Genomic DNA, 25,373 nt, shown 5'->3' on the forward strand with positions numbered 1-25,373 from the left:
GTGCTGTGTGGGTGTACACGCTCTCCTAGAGGCCCTCAAGTATTCCCCTGGCATTTGAGTTAGTGCACGCTCTCCTGCTATTGTGCAAGAACCTATTGGAGAACAATTATGATATTCATAAAATATTAAAAACAAACAAACAAACAAACAAAAAAACACAAACAAAAAACAAAAGAATAATAATAAAAAATAACATTTTTAGGGAAAAGCACAGCAGCCACTTTTTTGTGTTGGTGTCACAGCTGGAGGATGCTAAGGAGATATTTATCAGTTCTCTCTGTAATCAGGAGTAACTGGAGACGCTGGGGTTAGTTGTCAAGCTTTGTGTTATTTAATCTATCTTAGGGAGCTAAAATGCTTTATTCATTAGTTAGACATGCCTGAAGAAGCTGTAACTTAATTAAAAATATTATAATGAAAATCCATTTCTATAGTTAATGTTTCAAGCTGTTGATAATTCCATCTCCTCAGCCGTGTATTTGTTTCACTCCTACGCAGTGGTGCAGTTGTTAGACCCACTCAGTACCAACCATCAGATAATTACTTGCTGTTGCCTCTTCTTAGCTTTAAATAGTATATTGTTGTGATGTGTAGGAAAGTTTTTGAAAGAACAGCTTAGTAGTGTTTTTTTGAGCATGAGGGTGTTTGTGGTCAGCCGAGTACATAGGAAATGATCACTGACCACGAAGTCTGTGTGCTGTGCTCAGGGTGTGCAGTGAGAGCTCTGCTTTTCTGAAAAGTAGCCTTTGTGTCCAGGGCAAAAGGCTTTGTTCAGTAGCTCTCTGTACAGTAATTCAATCTTGAGCTTGCTTTTCAATTAGAGTTGTAATAATCAGGAGAAAAGCAAGCTTATCAAACCTGGATCGTTGCAGTGTTAATGAGGCATGCTGCGGGACGGTGAAATACTGCAGCTGTTGGTTGGTGCCTTTACTCGTGATCCGTAATGTTCAAACAGGGATTGCTGAAAAGCAGGTTCCTGGGGAAGAGGGAGTGTTGGATTTTTGGTGACAAGAGATGGACCTGCAAAAGTTTGAGAACTATTGCTGCATCTGTACCAGCTAGCTAAAAATACATAAATGAAAGGAAAGTGAAGTGGTGAGGGAGCCTTGAAGATGGCTACATAAGGCTTTTATGAATCCTTAGCATGGTGGTTTAAGAATCCAGAAGTTCCTGGCTGATGACATAAGAGCCTGGTTTTGGTCAAATGAGCTGATGCCTGTTGGAGAGGGGGAAGAGCAGGACTCTTACTCACCAAACTCTGTGGTGGTCTCTAGATCAGCAGCGGAGGTTCAGGGACTGAGTCATAGCTCTCGGTATTCACCACATCATCATTTCCTTCCCTGCTCTGTCGTGTAAGTTCCTCCTAGCTCTGATCTGTTCATCATCCTTAATTGGCTGATTATTGTAATTATGCATTCAAGTGCCAGTCATTCAGTGACCTGTGCTATTACATTTGAGTGTTTTCCAGGGTACATTGGGTATCCACCATCCCTTTTACAGCTGGCAAGGAGCTTTGCTGCAGCTGATACGAGACATCTTTAGGTCTGGCTTGCATAAGAAATCCTTTAAGAGCTGCTCAGCAGTCTGCCCAGCTGCTCGCATCGGTCAGGCCTGGCAGTGCATCAGGTATGCAGCCACAGCGCCGAGGCTTCCTGTGCCTTCGTAATGCCCTCGGTCCAGGAACCAGCGTTTTTGGGTTGCTTGCGGGCCCAGCCACTGGGGAGTGCTCCTGGTGGCTTCTGTTCCTGTCTGTAGCCATCTCAGAGTTATGAGCAATTCTTGCTCTGCCCCAGGGTTTTGTTTTTTTTTTTTGGTGGGCTGTTGCAATTTCATGATGTAATGTCTTTTTAATATATCTGAGGCTACTGCAGGAGCACACTGATAAACAATTTATCAGTTACAAGTAGCACTGGGTAATATAAGCCAGGTCAGCGTGCAGAGGCCAGACTTCTTGCAGTGGGGACAGATCTGAGAAGAGATAACGCTCTGGATCTGCTCCAGAATAGATGGTGAAGGAGAAGAATCGGAGCCCTGGCTGACAGCGAACAGACGCTGCTGTGCTTGCAGGGGGAGCAGGGTCACTGTTGGGATGCGAGCCATGTTAGATGCGATTTTAGTGCCCTGGGCAGGAGCCAGCTGTGACCTTGTCTGCTTCTGCTGAGCCACCCACAGAACATCCTGGCCGGTCGGACGGTTGCTGAGGGGCCTGACTGGGCCCTTCAGAGGGCTCCTGGGCCTGCAGCTGCACGGCCGCGGTGCCTGAGGTGATCAGAAACCCAAATCGAGCCTCATGGCTGCCGGTCGAGCCAGATGAGACTGGTAATGTCAGCAAGATGAGAGCAGCTACCAGAGGGAGCACCGTGGTCCCTCAGGAGAGCTGGATGTTGCCTCTTCTGGATGCCCCCGGCCCACATAGGAGATGGTCATCTCCTAAAACTGGTACTTCGTTAGCATCTGCTGAGGGTGACAGGAAAATCACGTAGGGCAGGCGAGTGGCTGAAGATGCTAAGAACATGAAAAGACAATTGGTATGGTGTAAGTGTGCCCTTGGCTCCACTTTTAACAAAATGAAGTTTGCTGTTGTTCCCAAAAGCCTGCAGGAGACCAGTGTTCGTTCTTCCACTTTTTTTTTTTTTTTTTTTTTTTTTTTTTGTGGAGTGGGATAGGGCTATCTCCAATAAGTACATTTACCCACTGTTCTTTTCAGTTAGTTAAGTGGTGTTTGATTTAACTTTCCCAGTTAAACTTTAAAAATATCCTAGCCACATGGTCAAAATGTGGGTTAGAAGGGTGCTGGGTTTCCTTCTGCTCGATGTCTTCTGATTCCATGTGTCTTACCCAGAGCAATTTTTTAGCTCAGATCACTGAGATGAAATCCTGTTGGCACCAGAGACCTCTGTTAAATCGCGTTGCTCTGCCACATGTGTGCTGCTGAAGTGGAGGTGGCCGAGGTTGGGCCTTTCGGTATGTCTGGTGAGAGTGAGGTTACGGGATGTGCTCGTGCTCTTCTTGAGGAGTTTGCTTCTCAGTCTGGCACCTGTCTGAGTGGTGAACACATCCCAAAAGCATTCAAAGGAAAATGGCATGTTTTAAATAAAACATTATGCTGCAGCACTGTGATGGTTGAAAAAGACCTCATTCATTATTGCCAGCCATTAAACAGTAATTATAAAATTGAAAGAAGATGAGGTTATTGCAGGAAGGAACCAGATTTCGAGTTTGTTTTGACAAGGTATCAGTTGCTGCCTTTTAAAACTGTTTTGATATCTCTTCATCAGCTGATTGCAAAGGAGGCGGCGGGTCGTTGCTCAGCGTGCTGCCACTGCGTGTCACTGCAGCGGCATGGCGATGGCAGGAGCCTGCGAGCACCGGTCCGAGCTCCATGTGCTGGCTGCCCCGGCCTGCCCTTGGTGGCTTCTGCCTTGGGGTTCCCTAGGGATGAAGCTCACTGCTTTTAATTCTGGTGACTGGGTGGTTGCGTTTCGGGTATGCCTTTTTACAGAGGTACAAACCCCTCCCAGCCGGGTGGTGGTCGAGGTGTGCCTGCTGTGCTGATGCCGGCAGCAAATTGGGCATCTAAGAGTGAGCGAAGCTCTGCTACAGGGGAAAACCTGTTTAGATAGCCATTCTCCTAATTCCTGAATGTTGTCGTAGGAGAGGAATCCTGGCTTCTGAGTCACTGCTGTGAGCAAGCAGAGCTGGCCGGGGCAGCCCGTTCCCCCCAGGAACGCGAGGGAGAGCTGTTGTGCACGCCGCTGCACGCACAGCATCCCCGGCAGCCTGTTGCAATTAGGAATGGGATTAAGTTTAATTTACCATGAAATGCTTTTATGAAATAATGCGTTCTAGGTTAACGTGGCGCAGTAAGGATTGTGCTCAAAGATGCAGCCACTTGTAGACCTGGTGATTTTTTGGAAAGGACCCTGCTGCTGTGGGCTCAGAGCAGCCGAGGCTGGGGACCTGCCTGCACCATCAGCGTGTCAGGCTCTGGGCACCCAAAGTAGAGTGCCCTTCTTATGCAGGGCTGAGGGAGGCTGTTAAATAGCATCAACACACACAGACCAGAGGTAACCTCGCTGCCTCTCTACTAATATTTTGATATAAAGTTGTTTTGACTCAGTTCCTGCTTTCCCATGCTGTTGTCCGTGCCATTACCGCTGGGCGACAGCCAAGTTCCCACTATTGTTTCTGTTCTTTCAGCAGTTGGGACTTGTTAATACAGCCAGTGCGTGTTTACTGTACTGAAAGGAAACGGCATTTCAGAGAGGAGCTTGAGCACAGAGAAAGTAGTTCTTTGTAGCAGGCTTTCCTCCAGATATGAGGGGACTTTGTACTGTAGTGCAAGGCTTCTCTTAAAAATTAACTTAAGGTAAATCTTAAACATGAATAAAGCTTGGAAAAATGTAGTATTTGGTTTAGTGATTCATGGCTGGGGCTGGTAAATACACGCAGTGTTATGGAGGCAGTATAGGTTATTTGCTATCCACATATTTGGCAAGTTTTGATTGCTGGAGTTGGAGATTGCAGATGTCAGATGAGGCTGGATCTAATTCTGGATTTGTTTCACAATTCTATGGCACTCTGCAGGTCAGGGCAGGAAATGCGGCAGATCTGGTTGCAAACGCAGGAGAGATTGCAGCAAATCAGCCACTTAAACTCCACGGAGCCCCAGGCCTAGTGAGGACAATGCCCTTCGTCTAAAAAATGTGAAGGCCCTGCCTGTAGCAATGGACTGATGAGCAGTTTGATGCAGCCTTTTGCAGCCGGGAGGCATTTTAATGCCCGGCCAGCACTGGGGTGGTGGCTGGGGGAAGGAGTAGGTTCTGCCCTAGCCACGTCCTGGGGACATGGAGGTGACGCTGAGCATGGCTGGGCCATGGGGAAGAGGAGGCAGGGAGAGCGTGGAGCAGGAAATAATGGAAGTGTGCGCACCCAGGGTGCTTGTTACACAGCAGTGGCTTGTAAATGCTATTGCTTTTTTCATTAAAAATGGCACGTTGCAAGGTAAAATGGATGAAGGACATATTGTACAAACTTATTCGTAATGTTTGTTCTACTCGCTGTGATCTAGAAGTGGGTGATGTAAATGAGAGATGCATGGAGTCGGGTTTTGCAGGGCGAAAGCAGCAAGAGCAGCGAGGTGTGCAGTGCTTCCAGCTGTGCGGAGGGAAGGTGGCTCAGGCACTTGTTAGGCAGGCGTGGGATTATGCTGAGAACAGCTGCAGTGATTTCAGATGCAGTTTTACTTTCCAGCTTCTTGTTCCTGCTCTTTGACGAAGGTAACGCCTTGCACGAAAGAGTGTTTTTCCCTTAGAGTGTGTTCTGAATGCACAAAGTCACATTTATATCTTCAATAGCTGGAGATTACCTGAGCACATTCTGTAAGGGAGAAAATAATACCAAATCTCTCTAGCCAGGAAGTAATAAAAAGTTCCGTATTTTATCCTTTCTGAAAGGGTGATGGAAATACATCACTTAAGAAATGATAACCCTGGCATTAACTGCCTTTAAAGAGCAGTATGCTCTGAGACACATCTAACTTTTCCGAGAACATACTGTTCTCTTTTAGTGTGTGGTCTGTCTTCCTGAAATAGGCCCTTGTGTTTTGCCTTGCCTGTGCTTCCTGACCCCCTGAAGCAAACCTTCAGGTGTGGCATTGCCAAGGAGCACTAGAATGTCCTGGTAGGTTTGAGATGTCTTCCAAGTGCTCAGTCTGCTTCATAACTGCAACAGGGACAAACCCTGCTCCCCCAAAAGCTCAGCTGTGCACAAGGGAAGAGCTGCTCCTGCAGGCAAAATCAGAAGGAGGTGGACAACCTAACCATACTCTTGTTGTTTTTTTTTTTTTTTTTTTTTTTTTGTTTTGTTTTGTTTTGTTTTGTTTTGTTTTGTTTTTTGTTTTTTTTTTTTTTTTTTTTTGTTTTGTTTTTTTTTTTTCCTCATCATTGTTTACCTTTTGTGCCCTATGAGACAGCTTTCCTGGTTTTCCTTAGCATCTTTCTTAGGTGATACAAAAGCTAATGCTTAGCTAATTGCTAAGTGTCTAGCTAATTTGTAATTTTCAGCCCACGTTGGATGAAAAGTCTATTATTTGTATGCTGATGCTTATCAACATTTTTTTTTTTTCTTAATAGTAGATTTTTTTTTTTATTGGTGAAAATGGGGAAAAAAAATCCTATTTATCCCTCTTTTGCTTGACTTGTTCCTTTTGACGTAAGTAAATGTAAAGAAAATGTTTTAAGTACTTTCCAGAATAGTTGTGCTGTAGGAGTTTCCTGTTTCTCCTTTGTTTTTTCAGATTTTCCTCCTCAGCTGAGATAGAAGGGAAGTGCTGAATGATTATGTACATGAGCTTTCAAACATCATAGTGTATTTTTAGCTCATTCCCTAAGCTTTAACATTGATATCTTTGTTTTACACTGAAACAATTCAAGGTACAAAAGCTGTGTGTGTTCAGGATGTTTAGCTGGGCCTTTCTTAAGTTCAAGAGAAACAAAGCTTGGGGGACAAAAAGAATTAACATTTTCAGAAGAACTGTTTTAGCATTCTTATTGTTGCATTTTAAACTTAAATTGCTTAAAAGCATACATTAAAAGTTATTCTCACAATTAACTTGTTTACATATTTTAAATAATTGCAATAATTATGTACTATTGATCAAAATGCACAGAATTATTTTTAAAGAGAAATGAGTTCCCAACTTTCTGCTTTGATTATAAATAAAATGTGAACCTGCAGTTTTTCCCTTATCCCTTCAAAGATGACCATGGTAGCAAGACTGCCTTTTCAGAGTGATTAAACATCCTGTTGGAATCTAAACTTAGCATGGATAGAGATAAGGTGTATTAAGCATGTTGTTTTTAGCCTAATGCTGCTGTTCCTCTTTTATTTCATCTAACTGCAATTTATTATAGACGTAGTGTTTTTGAGAGAGAGAATAGATTAATAAGTTCACACCTTTGTTAAATGAATGCAAAACATACAGGAATAAATGCACTTTACAGCAATAATCTTGTACATTATTTTGTGAGGTAAAAACAAGTGTATTGTCATGAAAATTATTAATGTTACTAATGTTTTCCTTCTATCACAAGAGTAGTTCTGTAAGGAAAATAACAAATGCAAATTTAATTTTTTTCTTATCTGGATTTTCTAATACTGATTAAGTTGGAGGAAAGTGCAGCTTTCAAATGCAGTTGGAACCTAGTAAGATTTACTTTGTACCTTTGCCTTCCCCTGTTCTCTCCCCTTCTGTTATCATTTTTGTATTGGAGTTCTTAAGAAGTGTAAGTATCGTACTTTAAATGTGACTCCTCTTAAACGAGAACGTAAGGTACAGAGTTTATCTTACTGAGCTGATAGTGCTCTGATTTTGTTGTTCTGATGTTCACAAGTGTTGCATGTGCTTTACAGAAACAGTAAAATGAACCTTCCCTCATCAACTTGTAATTGAAACAATGGATTGAAGTCGCATGGGATCATGAAATGCGGTAGGAAGGGCGGTGGTCGCAGAGAGGGGAACGTGGACGAGAGCTTACAAAGGCAGGCAGCGCGTGCTGACAGCTCAGGACCGCGTGTTCCTATGGGGCAGACTTCCAGGCAGATTAAATGTATCCAGTATCTGGCCTTCTTTAGCAAACATTGCAAAACGTTCCCCAGTGGTATAAAGCTTCATTTCATATGCACTAACGTGCTTTTTGCGTGAGAGGACAAAGATGTTTTACCAACATTTCTAATCTTTGTCTTTTTGGAAGAGTGTGGTTGTCTAATCTGTGTTCCAAATTCATTGATCAGATTGAATCATTCTATTTTTAAAAGATTAAAGAATTGAAGATATTAGAAGTAGTAGATTTTTATATACATATTTTTTAAAAAAAGGTTCAAATCATAGCATACTGAAGTTTAATCATGTATATCACTTCAGCTTTTTGTTGTTGTTTCATGCTGTGCGACAATTCTCAACTATGCTGCACAGAATATTTTGTTTTTCAGAACACATGGGTGAGATGGGAATACAAGTTCAGGCGTTACCTTTAGCTTTAAGAAATTATTGCTAGGGAGGTATGAGATGCTTACCCTTCTAGTATTGTTGCTGTCTGGTTGGGGTTGTAGACTGTCAAGGACTGCCCTCGTACTTCTGAATCCTCTCATTTTAGTTCTCTTTGGAGTTGGCTGTTTCAGCCTCTGCTTCTGGAGCATCAGAAATTTTTCTGCTTCTTTTCATGCTGCAAACTCCAAATCATCCTTACCTGTGATGACCATGGGCAGAGAGAGGAGGCTAAAATGCCCTCAGTCAATACAAATGATATAAATTGGGTGAGCTTCCAGCACAGGTACCTGTGGCAGAAAGGTGTGCAGTGTGGGTATGTCACCATGCACTGCCACCATGCCGTTCTGCTGTGGGGCAGCAGGTGAGATCATGGCCAGTATTTGTCCTCAAGTGGCGTATTCTGTGTGGGCACCTGTACTAAGGAATGTGATGTCTTCGGCAGAACACAAATTAGCTTCAGGACAAACTTTGCTAAGGAGCTAATTTGGCTGAGTGATGACTACAGAGGCCTGCTGCCTTATAACAGATCAGACGAGACTCACATTTCTGAGGCCAGTTGCAAAGCTGGTGTTCTGTTACACCGGCCTCTTTTTAGTTGTGATTCATTAGTATCAAGAAATTTCATTTTTTCCCTTCGGTCTGGACGAACATTGACGTATTTCTCTGTAAAACTACCAGCACTGAATTCCAAATTGTGGTTGTTTACCCACAGCTGAAATGCATTACTTTGAGAAATTTGTGCTGCTCTGAGGTTATTATTGCCTCTGTTTAAAATAAAGATCACGAAAATACCCATGGACTGCATGGATGAGATGTTTTATGAAGTACTTCAGCACCTTTCTTTAAAAGTCTCTTGTATTAATGGGTGCTTGTGTAAGCTTTCCAAACATTGACCCAGAACCTGTTGCTGCTGCTGTCTCCCCCTGTCCCCCAGTTTGTAGGGCCTCTGTGGGCTCCTCAGCTAATGTAACAAATGTAAGAAAGAATGGGCTGGAAATGGATTTTCTGTCTCTTTTTGTTGTCTATGTATATGAGGGGATGGCTTTAATGTCAAATTCTAATGCAAGCTGTCTTAAATCCTGAATAAGCATTAATTAACACTGTACATGTAAACTTAAATTGCTCAGTTTCAGAAGGAAATGAAAGCTAGAGTAGAAAACAAATATTAGGGTAAATATTAATGAAATACCTGATGTTTCAGCTTACGCAAGAGATTTCACTGTTTGTAGACCCTGTACAAAGTCCTTGTGCTAAAACATAGGCTTCATTCAACATTTCATTTTTTGGTACTTGACCAGAGACTTGTTGTTATCGTGGCATATCCTTCTTTGAGCATAACAGTTCATTGGCAAAACAGAGGGTACTGAGGCAAGAATAAGGAGCATATCAGAAAAAGTTGTTTTGTAGTGCCTGAGGAACCCAAGGAGTAATTGAGCCTGGAGCCACGCAGCTAGGCTCAGCACAGTGCTGTGTCCTTATCTAGCCTGTAATGTAAAACACAACAGGTGAAATTAAGTTCTCTCACTAATGAAACCAAATGAGTCAGTGTGCAGTGCAAGGCCAGAACAGCCGTACCAGCACAGGCATTGCTCCTAGGTGGTTTCTGAAGAGTAACCTTAACAGAGATGGACAGCCAGACAGACCCCGGGTGGAGCTGGAGCTGTCCTTTCCTCTGCAAGTACTTGATCACGATATTTGTTAATGTAAAATACTTGAGAACAGTACAAATGATCAATAACTGCTGCCAAGTGTTCTGACGGGTTGTAAGGGAGGTGAGCATCAGGAGAACAGCTTCCTGATTTAGGGTCCCATGAGAGCAAAGTGGAGACTTCCCCAGTCGGGGTCAGCCCCTTTGGGGGGGTCAGGCCTTGGGCCGGGTGGGCTCCCCACCCCATGCAGGCTGCTGCTGACAGGAGGGTGGTGGTGGGCGGCACATGGCGGGGCCGCACTGCCATGGCCTCACACAGTGTGCTGTGTGTGGGCCTGCTTTTAACTTGTCCTTCCAGTCCCGTAGAGTCGCTAGCATAATTGTATGTGTGTGAGAACAAGTAAAGCTCCAGCAGAGCTGAAGGAAGCTTGTGGAAAATATAATTTAGCGGTAGAATTTTGTTTTCTGCTGAACGAGGGGAAAAGCAGGGGTTGTTATGTCTTTGTGCAGGAATGTATTTTTGAGTTGTAGGTGGAATAGATGTTAATAATGAAAGCATCCAGCAATGTTTGAGTAACGAGGTCCCGTTCACTACTGCGGTAATTAGTCAGGCAGTGCAGGCGTGCATGAGGCCTGCTCCTGGAGCTGCAGGCCCGTGGCAGACCCGGGGCGGCTGCAGTGCGAGGCAGCGGGTGGCGTTGGGAGATCTGCTGCTGCCATGCTCGCTGCAGAACAAACCTTACTCAGCCAGAAGCACTGCTGCTGGCCTGAAGTGGCTGGGCGACAGTTAGGGAACATCTGTGTGGCTCTGAGCGATGTTCTGTAGGCTGATGTTTATAGGGAGATGTGTGGATTCGCCAGAGAAGAAGTAAATAGAGCCTGTGTGTAACCCACATGCTGTTATTTAATTAAAGTCTACTCGCGAGCTTTTGCCAGCTGGGAAGTTGGTGAGGAGTGCTGCAGAGCATCGTATTCTGGGGAGCCCTGGAGAAGAAAAGAGAACAAATTAGCATGCCCTGGGCAGGTGGGCTTGCTTGGTCTGTGGTGTGAGCACCCATGTGCAGGAGGTCTTCGTGTCAGCCTGCTCACGGATATCTGCGCTGTTCTATGCTAATAGTTGTTAATCTACCATGAAACAGATCTATATCTTAAAATTATTTTTTAGTAGTAGCATGTACGTCTCACACAGCTGAAATCTCACTTCAATTAGGAAAGCCCCTGGATGTGATTTGCTGCTCAGTTTCCTATAGCTTTTGAAAACTCCATCCTTTAGGCTTCTCAAGTGCTCTTTAGTTTTGGGAGGGTGATGTGACGGAGTCCTCTGAGGTTTTGGTGGGTTATTTTGTGAGACAATCTTTCCAGTTGAGAGGTATTTTTCAGGATGTGTTTCTTCCATGCAATGGCTATGTAGATGCATTTTAGTAAAGTAACATTCCTGAAACAAACCCCAAAGAGCTTGCACGTGACAGTCCATCTTTTCATACCTCACTTATTTTTAGATGGGTTGTCTAAGGAAACCAAGTTTGACTTTGCCAGTCAGCCTCCCTGCAGCTTCTGACCTCGGCTGGCTTTGGTGCAGGGCTCAGCAGGAGACTGCGCCGTCAGTTACTGCAGTTCAGCCGGAGGGTGGGGAAATTTGGAACCATTGGAATCTGATGGTGAAAGCACATCTTGCTATCTCCTGAAGCTCTTTGCCAAGATGGTAATCGAAATGTAAAGCTAAGCAATAACGTAGCTGCTGAGTATACTTGGATATCTGGCAATATGTTCATGTGGTAGCCAGAAGATATTAAATTTAGTGTTGTACATAGCCTGCAAAACTGCTGATTCGAATCTTCTAAGGATGTAAATGGTGAAGCGGACATAACACCTCTTCAAGGGAGGTCCAAAAACCAAAAGTGAAATATATTCTCTAGCAAGATGTTCAGATCCTTCAAGTTGCATACCCATGCAGGGTGTTCTTGCAGCAGGCTGTAAGAAAGCCGCCTGTGGATGTTGGGCTGAACCTGGCCATGCATCTCTGCAGCTGGGGATGGTGCTGTGCCAGGGGACTGCTTAAACCCCGTGCCTCCTCTTGGGGTGAAGGGGCTGCTGACCAACTTGTGCAGCAGCTACTTCCAGCTCTCCCATAGCTATTTTAGATGGTTTCAGGCTCCGATTCCATCGCCCCCTGAAATAGCAAGCTGCCTCGTGAAGAATCCCTGCACTGCAGCACGCTCAGAGCTGTGCTTGCACATGCATGAATGTTTGAAATATAAAGCTTAGATTAAACAGCATAAAAATGGGTAGTAAGTGTTAAATTTCAACCTTGGATGCAGGGTCTCCATGATGCAGGTTCTCCATCATTGGTGAAGCATTACTCTTAACTGAGTCAGAATATATTTTTTTACATGTTTGTTACTTTAAAAAAATAAATAAGGAAAGCCCTGTTCTTGGGATATCTGATCAAAGATACCTCTTTCCATAAAACAGCTCAGTAGCTCTTTAAAAGGAAGAGCTCTGTAAGGAAAAACAGGTTTTTCTCTATTGGTTGGATTCCCTTTCACCACTGAGGGTTTTTATTAGACTGCTAATTTGAGAATGTTCAAAACAAATGTGTTCAGAAATGAAGAACAGGGTATGGAATGCTATGTGTTGTCACTGAAGTTTTCCTTGGGGATAGGTTCTGGGTTGATCGAGTTGAACTTGAAGGAAAAAAAAAAAAAACTTAAAAGAGAAGAAACTCCCATGTGCTTCTGTGCATGTTTGCAGATAGCACCTCAGATAAAGCGAAACCTTACACGAGCACCATTTCATGAAGTATTGTCTAGAAACTCTTCATTCCATTAAATCTCTTCCTGAAAATCTCAGAGGGGGTGGGAGGAGAATGATGCAATGCCCAGTGATTTAGGATTGCAAGTTAAGCAACAAAGAAAAGCCCTGAATGCACAGGAAAGCAGGCAGCTCTCTACATGCCTTTCGCACCCCAACACCTATTTCTGTCCCCCCCTTTTGCACCGGACAGCGGTGCTTCTTGCTTTAAGCCTCGGGTTTTTATTTCTGCTTTCCTCCAACTGGGCTGCTCCCAGAAATCTGTGGCTGGGGAGCTGCGGGGTCTGGTGCCACCTGCCCGTGCCCCTGAGGTGTGGGGTGCTCGAGGGGCGCAGGGAGCGGGGTAGGGACCCCCCACTGCAGCTGGCGTGGGAGCGTGTGGGGCTTGGAGCTCGCCGCCCCCGGGGTAATCATTGACTTGCGCCGCTCTCGCTCTCTAACTTCAGCGCCTGGCTCCAGTTTGCGTCAGCGGGAGGCTGTACGTGGCCGCTCCCTGCGGCCGCCACCCGGACACCACCCGCTCCGCCGAGCCGCAGGTGAGGATCGGGCCCGGCCTCCCGCGAGGCCCCAACACCCCGGGGATGGATCCCGGGGATCTGGGCAGCTCCTGCCCGTGTGGCAGCGGGCAGATGCTGGTCCCTCGGTCGCCATGGCAACGCTGCCTGCGCTAGGGTAGAGCCCAGCCCAGATCCTTCCTCCGGCGCTGCGCCTGTGTCACCTCGCTCATTGTTCCCTCCACGGAGCGGAGGCGAGGAGGGAGCCGAGCGTGGAGGCCGCCCGCGGCACCCCTCGCCCAGCGGGCGCTCGGTGAGGCCGGGCCGGCAGCCCTGGCATCCAGCATCGCCTCAGCGGCGTCTCCCCATCGCGTGGCACAGCTTTCATCGGCGTGGAGAAAGCCTCCGTGCCGGCCGCTCGGCGAGCATCGCCACGCCACGGAGCCCCGCCAGCAGAGCCGCTGTCCTCCTGAAGGGATTTCGGCAGCCCACGGGTCAGGGCTGGACGTGGGCTGCGTCCCCAAACCCTGGGCTGCACCGCCAGGGAGAGCCGGGTGAGGTGGCTCCGTGAGCCGGCCGCTGCTGATGCCTTCCCCGGAGCCTTTCGGGGAAAATAACTTGGATGTGTCGCTGAGGAGAGCCGCCCCTTCTGCTGCCCGATGGATTGTGTAGACGCGGCAGAACTTTGTGCGATGGACTGCTACCTGCAAAGCTGCCGAGCCAGAAGAATAGGATTCTTTTTATCCTGCTGATATTTACAGAAAATCACAAACTTGGCTTGAAAAGGGAGTTTGCTTTTCCGGCTCTGAAATGAGAAAGTAAGAGACTAATTCTGTGCTTGTAAATGGACGGATTTCAAGTGACTGCTAGGATTTAAACCTTGATTTCTCTTTAACATGGCTGAATTAAAGATATTTTGATAGAACTCTGGAAATCTGATTTTAAGTAGGAGAAGTGTTTTTTTTTCCTACTTGACAAAACCCGATCTGCGGCTTCACATACCTTAAATATAGAAATGTGCTGGTAGTGTAGTGCGATTTGCATTAGCTGGAAATATTTTGAGTGGAATCTCTTTTGCAAAATAAAATCAGGGTCGTTAAGGAGAACGTATTTTACAGTAACTGCTACTGACTATCGATTCCTCGTTGCTGCTGGAAAAATGGATTACCTTGGAGACAAACTGTCAGTGGCACAAACTCACATGACCCAGTGGATGGGTACAGTGCGGAGATCTTTACAGGAAGCACTAAATTTAGTCACTACTGCGGTCGCTCATGAGCGGACTAGCGGGGAAGGTGGCAGCAGGACTCCCTTCAAGCGAACCTCCTCCTTCAGGCACTTTGCGTCCCGCAGCAGAGAGTCCTTCCGGAGGTTTTCCGTGCGGAGCCAGCAGAGGTTTTCCTCTCTGAGGAAGAGGCAGACGAGTTCAGAGCCGCCTGACCTTGTAAGCTATGCACCTTCTTGAGCCTCTGGAGGTAGATAACGTGATGCCAAAGCCTTGGCTTCGTGGCAGCATTGTGTCTAGTGCCAAAACCCCTATCTTGTCTGCTTTTCCTCTAGAAATATTCCCCCAAACACTTCCAGGTAGCAATGTCTGTCTGCTCCCAGCTGCTTTCTTCTTCTAGCACAAACGGAAATCTCCCTTGTCGGGGAACACACCTAGCCAAGGTTTGGGAATGGGGAAACATGTTGTTGATTTTTTTTTTTTTTCAAGCAACGCAGGAAGGTAGGACAAATATTTGTCTAAAATGAGAACGTTCATCTGAAAGTGCACTCGTGTCAGTCATTTCAAAACGCTACGGGTCAGCGTGACTTTGAGTGTACCTCAGTATTTGTAATTCCTCTGCAGAAAATGCCTCAAGTTGTATTTGTGGAGAGTTGAGCGCTGTCACTCTGCAGTCAGCAGTAAATGACGGTTATTTTCATTTTCTATTGAAAAAGAGGCTTTTTTGCTATTGTGTTCTGAAGCAGAAGTTACAAGACCTGTGTGAATGAGGGATATATATATATATATATATTATATATCTATAGGGCATACATACACGGGAAGTTCTGGTGTGAGCTCATGGAGGCTCGCCTTGAATCATGTACTGAACAAGGCTGCATTCCTTGGGCAGGTGTGGCGTTTGTGTACGGGCTCTTTCCAGTATTATTTTTATCAGCTATGGTCTACAGCATTTTTGGCCTAGCTTTCTGTTAATCTCCTCTTTGGCTGTACTGGAAAAGAAAATGTAGTCAAGCGAGCACAAAAGAATGAGGAAAATATTTGGTAACCATTGTTACGCTGTTAGCGTGGTGATTTTTTTGAAGTCAATTCTTTAGATTTATTAGAATCATCTGAATTAAAAGATGTTTAAAAAAGTGAAATTAATGGAACTAAAAAAATGGAAATTGGAAACTGCAGAGGGCATCTGTACTACTTTCTCTGCACTTTGTACTGCTTACAGAGCAGAAAATCTCGAGACGGAGGGTGACCTTTTCGGTTAATTCACTGGTGACAGCAGTGGAGCTGCCATTCCTGTTTCAGCAGTAATTTTGCACGGGCTTAGCTTTGTGCATGAACTTAGTTTGACTTGTGCTGAGCTCCTGTGCTCAAGTTTAAGGTTACTCAGCTCTTGTGCAAGTGCATAGCTCGTGCCATTGCCATCTTGCACAGGACAACTTGTGAACGCAGACCTTGAACTGTTCTTTTTCTGTCTGTCTGGAACAGGGTCCTGGTTGTGCCTAGACCTGGGAACGGCTGACATTTTCTACAAAAACCCACCAACATTGGGATTAGTATAAAGCACACACTTCATCATGTGGGGGCCTGTTTATTGGCTTTAAGGCAGCACTGCATGGCAGTTGTGTGGTGCTGATGCTCCGGCAGTGAGATTTTTAGGCACAGCGCTGTGGGGTTACTGCCCATGGGCCGAATGCTGAACTGCTGCGGTCACTGCACCCAGGTCAAATGGCACGACTTACTCATAGCTGCAAGCACCTTCCTGTGGAGTTTGGAGGTAGAGGAGGTGTGAGGGTGCATTTGTCTGTGTAAACTTAGCTGTCTGTTTGTCCTTCTTTCTTACAGCGCTGGTAGACTTCCAGATGAAGCACCTATGGAAATAATAGATGGCAGTTTGTGTGAGGCCCTCCTGTCGCTGCTCCAGATATGTTCTGGACGAACTGTGTGCCTTAAAGCAGTCATCCATTTGTTTGGGTGTCTGTAACTTAAATGCTTAGGCTCAAAACCACCTTGTCTCGGGCGCTGTTCCACGCTCGGGCTGCCATCCTGCCTTGGCAGCAGCTCTGCTGGCGAGGGGCTGGTGCTTTGTGTGCTGGCTGCTGGAGCCTGTGCTGGGAAAGGAGGTGTGGGTGCCCTAATTTCCCTAAACGTAGGGGAACAGGCAGGTTGGTGCCTTGTTACGGATATAACATACCTTAGCTGGTAGCTCCTGCAAGCTGGGAAGCTGGGAAAGGGCTCATGGATAAATCACTGCAACATTTCTGGGCTATACGAGAGGTTTTTATGCACTACAGGGAAGTTTCAGGATTGGAGTGGAAGGGATTTGATGTAATTAGTTATTTCCTTGCTGGAGGTCATAAAAGTCAAAATCAGGCTGCAAGAGAGAGGAAATAGTTTTATTCTCCAACACTTTGTTTCAGCAGCCCAAGGATTACGTACTCACGTTGTTATTCTGCTCATACCTTGTCACATTTTCCTACTGGATGTCTGGCGATGCTCAGTGCTTCTCTGCAGCTCGGCACGGAGGAGGTTCTGCAGCAGAGTCCTCAGGAAGGAAGGCTGGGCGGGCGGATAAGCGTTACGTACAGCGTAGTCCTCTAGTTTTTGGGTGAGAACCAGACCTTGTACACAGGACATCAGAAGTGTAGTGTGTGCCTTAAAAAAAAGGTGGTGGTGGGGATTAGAAGACCTTCTGTAAATTTGAATCCATCTGCCTTAAATTACACCTAGGTAAATAAATGTCTAACACTGCCATCCATTTTTGAACGTAGAGAAAGCGCAGCCAGGCTTTTAGGAACTGTGTAAAAGCTGGGACAGTCAAAGGATGGAGCCTGAGAGCTATTAAACCAATTTATCTGGTGGTTCTCAAACCAACAGCTGAGCAGTCACAGTGTAATGTACACAAATCTATTAACCACAAGCAGAAGTGCAGGGATAATTTTTATTTTAAATAGCTTCCTTGGTGTACTCAATGGCAGACTGTTCAGGAAAAGATTTTAAAATTATTTTCGCTGTAGTACTCCTATCAATTTGTTCACTGAAACTGAATGTTCTGCTTGCCCTGGTTTCATTCATAGCAGAAACCCCTGAACACATTTTTTTTTTTCCTCCCTCTCATCAATGCCTGCTTGCCAGCAGGCTTTTCCTTCCCTTTGGCCTTGGGGTAGCCTGTTCGTGTGGCCTTATCTTCACAGCCAGTCATCTGTTGGTTTTGTTTGCACTGAAACCAAACTGGGCTTAGATCATTTCCTTTAAATAGCTGTTATATGGTGTCCTCATGTTTAATTTGAGGAAAAAAGGTGTCACCACTGCCTGAAGAAGCTCCTTGGCTGCTGCATCCAAGATGGGCTGGGCGCTGCCGCTGCGTGCCATGCTCACGTAATGCCACGGGGCTGGTTCAGGGTGCAGCGTTATTCTGGTGTGCTAACATCGCTTCTGGGGGCTGCACCTCAGCTGCAGAACTTACCACCCTTTTAAACTTGATTTTTCTCCTAGGTGCTTTTATTGAGGCTTTTTTTCCCTTTTTTTCTTTTCTTTTTTTTTTTTTTTTGTCACCAGCTGTGCCTTTGCTGTAACAGGAGGAGGGATGCTGCTGTTGAACAGTGCTTTAATTTAGTTTTAATCACGGTAACAACAGTCACATTCCCAGCTTAGGTCTGACACCTTGTTTCACATCCAGCACCATTAGTTCTAGATCTCTAACTTTGGTGGCATTATATAAATGTTGCCATCCTGTATCTGTCTCGTACAAAAAGCCTGGTTCCTCACCCATCCCTGTTGCTGTTACAGAAGAATGATGGCAATTTGTTTCTTGGTAAGATACTGAACTACTCAGATGGCTCACAAGAAAAAAAAAGCTCCGGGGTGTTTCACATTCTCAGATGTGTTTGAGATTCTCTGGGAGAAGATTTAGAGCCAGAACAGAAAGTTAATTCTGTGGTTGCTTGGGCTGTGAGCACTCACTGTGTTGGAGGCGTGTGTCTGATACCGGAGGCGCTCTGGGGTGTGCTAAAATAGCAGCCGGGTGCGTGGGGCTGCTCTTTGCTTTCTGCCGGCCTGGTGGGTTGATAAAACCAGGTCTTTTCATTCAGGCTGGATCAGGCAGCATCCCAGTGACTTTGTTTGGTTTCGGTTTCACTGCAGTTCCACAATAGATGGAAGTTGTGCGCTGTTTGCCTGCACATCCCGTGTGCTGGGACTGCCCCCAGTCCTTCAGAGATTTCATGTCGCATCCCGCAGCCCTTCCAGGAGCATCCATCCACACTTCCAAAGGCTGGAGCTCCCATCTCAGTTTTTAGTCTTCCCAGATGTTTTTTTTTCTAGGCTGGTTTGGCCAACGCAAGCGTGTGCCATCAGCTTGTTTCTTGGGATGCTGGTGGAGCACCACACCCTCATTCAGGTAGATCCCTGCTGGTGGGACCAGGAGCCCCGTGCTGCTGGGGTCAGGCTGAGCATCGGGCATCTGCTCACCTGTGCCTCACCTTGGCTCCAGCTTGGCTTGTGGAGGAGCCTTCGTCTGTGTTAGCCACTGGATTTTACCAGGGTCTGTCTGGAAATGCATGTCCCTTATGGGGATCGTCCTTCATGAATGCATGTTGATGTTTTGTTCTAGCTTGGCTGGCTTGCTACAGACCCTATGGCAAATAGCTGCCGAACTGATTTGCACTAATATTCACTGGGAGCACGAGGAATTGCTCCCCAAAATACCTCATGCATTGTCAATTTATCTCTACATGCCCAGGGAGCTGTTAGGGCAGTGAGAAGTGGGTTTGTAGAAAGAACGCTTTTAAAAACGAGCTGTTTGTCTTGTTTGGGGTGGGGGGAGGAGTGAGCTGTTTGGTTTAATTAATGAAGGTACAAGGGCCAGTGCTGAAACAGTTTGTGCTGCTTCATTTTAATAACTTCGCTTTGGTTCAACAGGCCATGAGCAGAGCTGGCAGTGCAAATCTGGGCCATAAAGCCACGGTGATGGGGGTTTAGTAGACTCCCTTTGTTCCCTAGTTATTTTGTCAGGAATAATCACTTCAGTGGCTTTGCACTATGAATTTCCTTAGGCTTGCTGCAAGGAGTTGATTTTTACAATGCTCTGAGAGTAGAAAAGACAAATATGTTTGGAGCTGGTCATTTTTTGCGCATTGACCTCGTTTTCTCATTTTTTAAAGCTGTAAGTGAGAGGCAGTTTTCAGAGGGAAATAAATTCCTCAACAAAAACATCACTGAATGCAGCTCTCAACTCTGCCAATGCGTTTTTATTGAAATTTTGTAACTTCGCTCTAATTTCATGAAATATTTGTATTTGTTTCAGGGATCAGGGGTGTCTGTATGTGTGCATGTGTATTTTGACTGCACCCTTCCAAAACATCTTTGAAGTTGTTTGGAATTGTCATTTAAACAAGCAAGGCGCAATTTCCAGAGTCTGCTCGTTTGGTATTCATTAGGTGTCAAGAAATCCTATCGCTTTCTGTGCATCTTAGAATCCAGACTTTAAACTAAAGAGCCCTTTTTCCCAGGAATGTTTGTTTGAGGTTTAACCTGTGTCTTGCGTGGAAAAATGTTATCTGTGCAGAAGAGCTGTGAAATAAAATATTTCAAGTAGGAGGTGTTGATTTCAAGCATGCAGCTTTTCAAAAAAAGCAAATATATTCACTTCCTACCATACCAGTATAAAATTGTCTTGTTCTGGCTTGTGTCTCTTGCAGCGCTGAAGACGAGGGAGCCTATTCAGCTCTCACTGCCAGCTTTTATTAATCTGATGAGAGTTGCAGATGGCCTCTGGGCGTGAGGAAGTTCCTGCATCCCTGAACAGTGCAGCACCGCTCTGCTCAGGCTGGGGTGCCCGTGGCTCTGATCCTGCTGGGTTTGGTTTCTGTGTGAGGCTGTGAGGAAAACTTAATGTGGTAACATGTGAAGGATTTCAAAGGTGTTCCCAACTAGTTTTGTTTTTTTTTTTTTTTTCTTTCCTCCTCTCAGAGGAAGTACTGCAATGGTTCACGTACCCCTAGCAAGGTATATATTTAGAGTTTGGTTCTTGTCTGCTTCTTGCACATAAAGTCAACCTCTGCTCTATCTTCAGCCTCGCGCTGAAACCACACGATGGGCGCGTGGTGAGTGTTCGCAGCAAGTCCCAGCCACGCTATTTTGGGGGTACAAAACATGACAGGCTCTGAGAGGTCTTTGAAATCCTCAATGGAGCGAGCAGGTTGGCTTAAGTGGGAGTCACTACGAGAGATTGCATTGCATGAAGGTACCCAGGCTCCTAGCAGAACTAATAGCAGCTGGGTGCATTTGGCCACCTTCTCTCTTGTGGCTGGAGTCAACTCTGAGTTGACTTTTGGTCTCCTTGGTACCGCTGCCTTTCAAGTCCTGAATCTGTCAGCAGTGTGCGAGTCTGTTGGGTGCCTTGGAGGCTGGGGCAGGAGCAGCAGCAGCAGCAGGGGCCATGCAGCACCCCTGTGTCCTGGCCAGCCTCTCCACCTGGGAAGGGACAGGGGCAACGGTGAGGCTGCCCGTGGTGGTCTCCCTGCCTGGAGGCAGAGGACGTGCCTGGTGCAGTAATGTAAAGACCTCAAGGTTATGATACTGATTCATCCCATTACATCTGGGACTGCTCCTAGCCCTGCTCTCCAGGTCTCCCTCACTTTGAGGGTATCTGTAGGGTGCTGATGGTGCTGGGGAGGCTGTCCTCGCCTGGGTGGAGCCTGCGCTGGAGGTCCTTTAACCTCCCTCCTCGGTGAGGTCAGAAGGAAAGCGCACGATTCCTGGAACCGCTATCTGTGGCCGCAGGACGCGGGGTGGGGTGGGGTGGGAGGCAGCAGCGTGCTGGGTGCTGCCCTGCAGCAGCTGCTCCCTTCAGAAGCTATTTCAGCCCGAGCTGGTAAATCCTCTGCCTGATTGCCAGGAAGCACCGGAGCGCTGGTCTCGAGCCATGACTTACTCCTTGTGGGCAGCACTCATTCGCCGGATAGTAAGTACCCATGGAAACGACGGGGTGCTGATTCCACTGAGGCTGGCTTTACTACTCCTCTGTCGGTGTTTAGATGCTTAGAAAGAAAAAACACACATTGCAAATATATTGTGTACTTCCTAAGGCCCACCTGGTGCTTTTTTTTTAATATATGGTATTATATTCTTGATGTTTCTGTTAATTTCATTAGCAATCCAAAATATATAGTTTACCTTCTAGTGATAAGCCTTAGAATCATTAAAATAGTCGTATAACAATACAGGTTGGAAAGGACCTCTGGAGGTCATCTAGCCCACCATCCTGGGTCAACTGTGAAATAATAGATTAAAATCTTCATAGAATAAGGTATAATCGGCACCTTCCTTGCATGTTGCTGGGGAACAATTGGGGTAGTTTCCTGGATTTGTTGGGACTTGTAAACTATCCTTGAGTGCAGTGACACACCTAGAGGGTGGGGGTGTTCTGAATATGGGCAACTTGACCAAACTTCTGACTCCTTTTACTAAAATTAAAAAATACATATATATAATTATATATACATCTCTATATTATATATATATTAGCTTTCTTAAAAAAAGGCAAAAAAATCTCTTTGAATTTAGTGTTAATGAGGCAGATGGTCAGAACTTCATCCCTTTGTGCAATTACCTATTCATATTCCTTCTGCGCCAGTAGATTTTAACTTCTCGTTTTTGCACTTCAAGCTGTGGGGTGTCATTTTGGCTGTCTGATATCTCAGTCTGTTTTGCAAACAAAGATTATATTTGAAACTGTCTGTGCAGATTCTGACTCGTGAGATCTCTTTCAACTGGCATTCCTCATGTGCCAGGTCTTTATTTCACATCGGTGTGAAAAGAGTGTTTCACATAAATATATGCTTTCATTCTTAGTTACGGATCATTTTTGCACTGGCAGGAGCAATATTGTGTGTGCATCATTGTCAGGAATGGGAAGTTACAGGAATAATCAATCCTGGACTATTGCCCAAAGCAGCTTAATTCCAAGGGAGTAAGTGCTGAAAGAGCCATAACCATCATGTCTCGTTTTAGAAGCAGCAGAGCTCAATGTGAATTGGTTGCACTGCTCTGCTGTTTTATTTCGTGTGAAAATTAAGTTGATTTTATCCTGGCTGCTATTGTAAGAATTATGAAGTTAAAGATCAAATCTCGGAGAATTACTGCATTACTGGATGGGGAGTAGTATTTATTTGACTGGGGATGCATTTTCTTGTATGCCTTCTGTGACTATAAATAAGATGGTTCTTAATTTGGGTTTATCTTGTGTGCCAAGATGAGAGCAGGCCCCATTTTTTAATTTTGAAATGTCTTTTCCTTCTGAAACGTCTGTTTTTCCTGTTTCAGACACATTCTGTTCATCAGGGAAATGGCTGCATCTGGCCTAGCTCCACGTGTCGGACACCTTGTCTTTCAGACTTGGTCTCTTCTTCCAAGGGATAGATGAGGAAAGAGGATGGGGCCCAGATATTTACAGAAGTTTGAGTTAATAATGGGTAATTCTCTCTTACAGAAAAAAGATAAGATAAAATCCATGCTCAGAGCAGATCTGTGAAGGGCAACAGAAGTCAAAGCCAAACGTGTCAGTTCTCCATCTCGCAGGATCTCTGTTTCTGTGGAGCTTATGGGTTAAACAAAACAGATTTTCATCCGTCTGAAGACATGATCTTTAAAATCAAGATTTAGGCTACAGAGCAAAGAATGAAGCAGAAATTGCCCGTGTTTAGGAGCAGGACATACTGGAAGTATTTCCTCCTTTTCTTCCCCTGTACTTGGGGCAGAGCCAGCCTTAGGGCACGAGACCGCCTACAATACCATGGCGTGGGGTGGAGCGGCCTCATGGCAGACCTGGAAAACCTCACAATGCATTCAGCAAGTTGCATTATTTTCCCTAGACTGTCATGTTTTAAAGCCTTCAATTTGTAATTGCAGTTTGTTCTTCATTCATGCTCTTTGTCAGCAACGCCAAGTTGTTCCAACCAAAATGTTAATGCCAGCAAATGTATCTGTATAATCTAATTTTGAGTTGCTTGTGTCTAAAAGCATTTCAGCTACAAAACAATACAGTGCTTATGTACAGTTCTCAGAGAATGTGTGCAATTTTGACTGGCATTAAAAAAAAAGATAGCAGCTATTAAGTATGCAGAGAGGATGGATGCTGAAAGAGGATGGAAGTAGTGAAAATCAGCCTTTTAAAAAAAACAAACAACAAACAACTACCAACAAAAAAACTCTACTGTTCTTATTAAAAGTAAACTTGTAGTTACTGAGCTGAGGCCTGAGGAGGGATCTGTAGACTTGCTGGAATGCTTATTTTTTCTAGTTACTTCTTTAGCCTGATAGAAAGTTAGCTCCCCAAACCCTGTAACGATGCTTTTACTGGAAGGAAATCAGCTTCTTGGAATCACTGCTTGCTAAGGTGGGTATTGTGTCAGGCAGTGATGCTTCCAGACATCATCAGGGGCTGCGTGGGACAATGAGTCATAAAAGAGCATCGTAAACCATTCAATCATGTTTTAACCCCTGCCCTGGAATGGGGCTGCGGGGAGGGATGTCCGACCCTGTTCTGAAAGAGGCGCCTTCCTCCAGGAGCCACGTGTGGTGATGTTTTGTTACGTCCAGTCACAACTTCCTAGAAGTTGGAGCATCTAACGCCTTACATTTGCATTTCTCAGTTTGTTTTATCAAATTCAAACTCACAATTCTACAGAAGAAGTAAAATTATTTCAGACTCCTTTTCGTTATAGCATGGAGAATTCCTGTCTGAGAGTTAGCTGTCATTTCGGTTATGAGACCACATCCAAAACATCCGAAAGTTCAAATCTGTATAATGGCGAGTAAAACGCTACCACAAACTGAAGAATATATGCCAGGTTTGTTTGCAGTGTAAAATTTAATAAGAATTATTGAAACTTCAGATGAGCAATACATTTGTGTCTGCATTTCTTTCCTGTTGCAGCTGGAATGGTATTATTATCTGGGTCGTGCATATTTTCTCCTTACAACCATAATTTTCTTGATAACACTACACTTTTATAAACAATGTGCCCCAAGCACAGTACATGTAGCTCTTTTTCTGCTGCTCCCATTCCTGTTTTTGAGCTTTTTAGATGATGTTTTTAGTTGGGAACAATGTGAGGAATTGCCAGCAATACAGTGGATGTTGTGCATAGAGATAATGCACTTTAGCTGTGGCATGGGGGAAATACTCTCTCCCTGTCCAAAAGGCTAACGTGCTTGCATCTGTTGGCTCGTCTGCAGTTTGTGGCCGTAAGAGCTGGGGGTATCAGGCAGGGCCCTGTGCAGTTGTTTGTGCTGCCACCGAGGCTGTCCCATGCTGCAGGCACAGCTCTTGCTATAGACGCAGCTGCTGTGCAGAAAGGGGCAGAAACTGATCAATTGTCTGCACGCATTAATTACAAGAATCAGGTATCACGTAACGCGAAATTAGGATTAAAAAGATTTCATAACACGCACCCAATTGAAAAAAGCTGAGCTAGCATGGAAAGCAGGAAGGACAGAGAATAACAATTGGAACTCGCTAGAGCCTTCCCTAAGACTGAATTTGCCAAATTCAAAAAAGAAAGCTGAGCCCAGGAGTGTTGGTGGAGCCCCTGGAGTAAAGTGTGAAGCTACAGGGGACGTGTGGGAACCCAAACACGTGCCCCAGCCAAGTACGAGGAAATGCCCGCGGCTTCCAAGAAGCACAGGGCCATTTCCCAGCCCCCTGAGCTGGCTGCTAGGGGAAGCAGCCGCCTTGCTCAGCATTGAGGGCTTGTACCCAGAATGGGCTGAAAAATCTCAGAACTCAGCTTACAGCTGGGCATATGGAGCCGCTGGACTCGATGAACCTTGGGGGTCCCTTCCAGCTGAGGATGTTCTGTGATTCCTTGTACACGTGAAGGGTAATGATTGCTTCCAGGGAGTTATGAGGCTGTGGGAACATCTGGAAGGCAAAAAGCAGGAAATCCATTCCATGTAACTCACAAAATGAGCATTTACTCGAGTCTTACAAACTGAACGTTTGACTTTGTGTAGTAACAGCACATTGGAATAACTAGTAGAGCCTTTTATTGTTTTATTTCACCTGGCATTAAAATAGACAGCTTTGTCAATAGCAAAGGGTATGATACAACTAGGAAATGGCAACTGCTGATGGTAGGGCTGGGG

General features: G+C 45.3%; 1 protein-coding gene and 1 long non-coding RNA gene across 2 annotated transcripts in view; both read left to right on the forward strand.

The window, feature by feature from the left end:
• KIAA1671 overlaps positions 1-25,373 on the forward strand; it is a 72,087-nt gene that overhangs the window by 32,877 nt on the left and 13,837 nt on the right. The gene's annotated exons all lie outside the window — the stretch shown is intronic.
• Positions 21,030-23,291, forward strand: LOC311446305. Its single transcript, XR_014698832.1, has 2 exons — positions 21,030-21,189; positions 22,551-23,291. It is a non-coding gene; the product is annotated as an uncharacterized lncRNA (long non-coding RNA).

This window comes from Aythya ferina, assembly GCF_964211825.1.
Source record: "Aythya ferina genome assembly, chromosome: 17".
Classification (NCBI taxonomy): domain Eukaryota; kingdom Metazoa; phylum Chordata; class Aves; order Anseriformes; family Anatidae; genus Aythya; species Aythya ferina.